General features: G+C 51.2%; 1 pseudogene; it reads left to right on the top strand.

Annotated features, from left to right (window-relative positions):
* Window positions 1-2,249: 2,249 nt before the first annotated feature.
* On the top strand, window positions 2,250-2,904 carry LOC125526491 (annotated as a pseudogene).
* Window positions 2,905-4,075: the final 1,171 nt, after the last annotated feature.

Genomic DNA, 4,075 nt, shown 5'->3' with positions numbered 1-4,075 from the left:
GAGGGCGGGGCAGGATGGCGGAGCACGGGGCGGGACGGGGCAACAGCGAGGCGGAGCGAGCTCAGGCGCGAGGCGACGGCGTGCGCGGGACAGCACGGCGAGGCGGAGCGCTGCGACTAGCCGGGACGGACCTTTGAGGTCCCAGAGGCCTTCTGTGCATTGGGCCCAGCTGCCTCATACGCATGTCCATCCTCCGGACGTTCGCTCAATCGTTCCTTAAACTGTTTAAAACGGACATCTGGATGGGGTCTAATGGTGAAGTTAGCCTTAGTTTTCCGTCTCTGGTCCTATATGCATTGGGCCAGCACGTTAACTTTGACCAAATAACTTTGATCAAACCCATACTGCAAAAGCCACAGGCCATACAGCACGCCAAAACCGACCTTTTCCAATTCAGCTCTAGGATTCAGCATGATACCGTGGAAGTAAATTTCATTGGTTCAGTTTCTATTACCTAACGATTTTTTATATCCGTGATCTGCTATAATCTGGTGCATCTCATTTTTATTCTAGTTTTTGCGAGAAAACTTCCAATATATTCAATCTCAATCATGACAGCACAAGAAACACCGAAGATTGGAAGGATCGAACCTGTAAACACCTAAACAAAGACGAACGAAGAGCGGATCCAAACAGATCCGTCGAAGACCAACACCGACCGAATCCCGTGAGATCTGACGGAAACACACCTTCACATGCCCTCCAATGAAGCTAAACGCACCATCGAGGCGAGGATAGAATGTGGGAGACATTATTCCTACCGAGGTACATCGCCGCTACACAGCCCCAACAAAGACGTTGAACATAACAAAAATGAGAACGGGGCCCCTCCTACTGGCGAGGGGCCGAGGTCCTCTGCACGTCCATGGCCCAAAGGTCATCAGAGATGAGGTGGACCGGCGGCGGCGCCGACGGGAGGAGGAAAGACTTTTCTTGTGAGAGAGGGAAATACTTGACTTGAGAGAATTATATTTTTTATGCGGAGAAATAATCTTATGCATCTCCTGTTATAAATCTGTAGTTTGTACTATATACAACATGGAGATAACTCAAAAATATATTTCCTGACAATGTTAGGAGATGCTCACATACTGACAATGAATTATCAACCTAATAACCTAAACAAGTGTCTTCTTGAACAAACACCATAATGACACATCATAATCCTACATGTAAAAATTGTTGAGCATGTTAACACACCCCTCCATTTTGAAGCTTAAGTGACGTGATTAAGACCTTCTGTCCTTTGCTCAGTTCACTGCACCACCAGGGCCGGCCCTGAGGGGGGGCAGGGGGGGGGGGCGGCCGCCCCGGGCCCCCATGTCGCACATAGCCCATGGGCCTGTGAAACTGGGACGCTAAACACTCATATTAGACCCGATCGATAGTAAGCAGCCGCAAGGGCCTAGCAGCCAGATGCAGCGAGTCCATGATGATGGCGAGAAATTTGCTATAATTGCCAGTTTCCTTACGAGGCTGAGCCGTAACGATCCGATCTGATCCAGGCTCCAGGTCGTGAGACGAGTTGCTGGAGCTGGACGAGCCGCCGCTAGGGTTCAGTAGTCCGACGAACTCCGCTCCGCTCTCTGGTTTCTAGGCGCTGGACAAGCACGCCCGTTGATCGCCTCCGGCCGAAGCTAGATGCAAATTCACATCGTGTTATCATTGAGATGAGAACTGACCGATCTAAGGTACTTCTATATTATATCTTTAATTTATCAGTTCCTATGTTCTATCGGCATACGTGCATATATATAGCTTGGATTGTTCAAGTTTTGAGGCAATTTTTTTAGGGCTTTGTGTTATCATGACGATTAAGTATACGTGGAGATTTCGGCAGTGACACACTATTTGTAATTTTTTTCTCCTTCATAATATATAGATTGCTCAGCTGCCATTCCCTAAAAAAAGTATATTGAAAAGAAGTTTTACCATAAATTAGACCAGCCAAATGTGGGTTCTATGTAATAAAAAACAAACCGTTGTATTCGTATTGAGAAGAAGTTTAATAAAAGTTGATTGCAATGGAGGGAGTATATTTAAAAGGGCCCTGAGATCGAAAATTTCAGGGCTAAAAATTCATTGCAATGCAGGGAATATATTTGAAAGGGCCTTGAGATCGAAAATTTCAAGGCTAAAAATTCATTGCAATGAAGGAAGTATATGAAAGGGCCCTGAATTTTAGGTTCGCCCCGGGTCCTCAAAATTTTAGGACCGGCCCTGTGCACCACACACATACCCATTCGACCATATCCACGAAAAGTTATATCTGCGCACGCGCATCACCGAGCGCGCGCCTTCCCTTTCCTCTCCTCCTCCTCGTAGCTTCTCTTCCCGGTTCCTCCTCTCTCTCCCCGTCCCGTGCTCGGCCATGCCGGGCGCTAGCTCGCCGAGAGGCCGCGCCGGCGCCGGCAGGAGGTGGTGTGCGCGCGGGGACCTCCTGACCGTGGCCACCCCACGTGGCTCGAGTTTGGGGCGCAGCAAGCCGCCGAGCGGGCCGGGCTCTCCGTGTCGTCCTCGTCGCCGACGGTCACGGGGCGACGGGCATTGCGCGCGGTCGCGGTGCCCATGGACGGTACCGGGCGCCGTGGCTTGGTGTTGGCGGGGAACTCGGTTGGCAGCTCGGAGGCCGCCGACGCCAAGAAGAGGGCACGGGTCAACGGCGATAAGTTCCGGTCAACACACGCCGGTACCGTCCGCGCGTAGGCCGTAGCCATCTCCTGTCTCGTCCCGGCGATGGCGACGACGGAGCCATGCTATCCTGCCGGTCTTGGCCGGGGTTCCCAAGACGTGGTCGTGTGTTGCATTTCGAAGCTATACTATAGTAAATAATTTACTCAAGGTGCAGTCCTTTTTGGATCTATGTTTGTGAAGATAATATAATTCGGGGCTGTTTCCGCGTAATATCATTGAAGTGGTAGGGACTGGTTGGCATTTAGGTGGGCTAGCCGAGGAGTGTTTTGGATGTTTTGTTCGTCTGATCCGTATATTCGGACGGCAGCTTTGCACTTTAGTGGGCGGCCAGATCAAGAAAGGCGACGCAGCGGGCAACTGCAGCCAGTGACGCCTTCAACCAAAAGAGTTGACCTCGCATTTGCTGTCCATCGTCATCAGTGGAGAAAAACCACCACAACTTGAGTAGTCTGCACAAAAAGAAAATGTCGTTTCTCGTTTGAGTTGATGTGGTCATTGGTACTACAGTATGTTGCTCGTCTAGCTTTGACGTTTACACCTGCGTGTGGGTAAGGGCAAGACTACGAGCATGACCAACGCTCTACCGTGGAGCAGTCGTGGACGAGGTCCAGAAAAAAAATATCACTGCTTGTGCAGAACCTATGTGTGGTATGCAGAGGAAGAAGAGCGTAGTCCACGAGAAAAGCAGTCGTACAGGGGAGGGAAAATGAGCGTGCACAAAAATTCCTTGGATGAACGAAGCAATGGACGTAGAGGCAGGGTTACTCCCGAGCTCCATCCTTCGTAGCCGCCGGATTCATACGGTGGCAATAGTGGCGGACCCAGAAATGAAAGGAGGGTCTGCACGGTCGAGGCCTATTTTAATTGGCTTGGAGTCAAGGATGAAAGTTGCAATTGGACTGAATTTCACTCGATGGTGTAAAGGTCGGCGAGGCCTGAATTTCACTACGGAACGCGGCCTACACACAGTCGTGCCATCTCCTCGTCAATCTTCCCTCTGAATTTCATTGGGTGGACTCCCCTTGCTCTCAAAAACGGTTGTGGTACGACCTCACAGTCAGAGCAACTCCATATCTCCCGCATAACGGCTACTCCCCCTGTCCATAATGCATGCAACACTTTTTTGATGCTACACCAGTGGCAAAAAACTGGACCTCCATCCTACTCTCCTCGAGGTGCTCCAGCACCTGGGCTTCGGTCCACGCTGGCGCAACTGGACCTCCATCCTCCTCTCCACGGCCAGCACCAAGGTGCTCCTCAACGGGCTCCCAGGGCCTCCGATCCGGCACTGCAAGGGGCTTCGCCAGGGCGACCCCGTGTCCCCCATGCTCTTTGTGATTGTCATCGACGTCCTTAACCGCCTCTTCCAGCGCGCCACCTC

Source organism: Triticum urartu, unplaced genomic scaffold, assembly GCF_003073215.2.
Source record: "Triticum urartu cultivar G1812 unplaced genomic scaffold, Tu2.1 TuUngrouped_contig_10292, whole genome shotgun sequence".
Taxonomy (NCBI): domain Eukaryota; kingdom Viridiplantae; phylum Streptophyta; class Magnoliopsida; order Poales; family Poaceae; genus Triticum; species Triticum urartu.
Note: the sequence above shows the minus strand (reverse complement) of the source record. Positions and strands in the feature narration are given on the sequence as shown.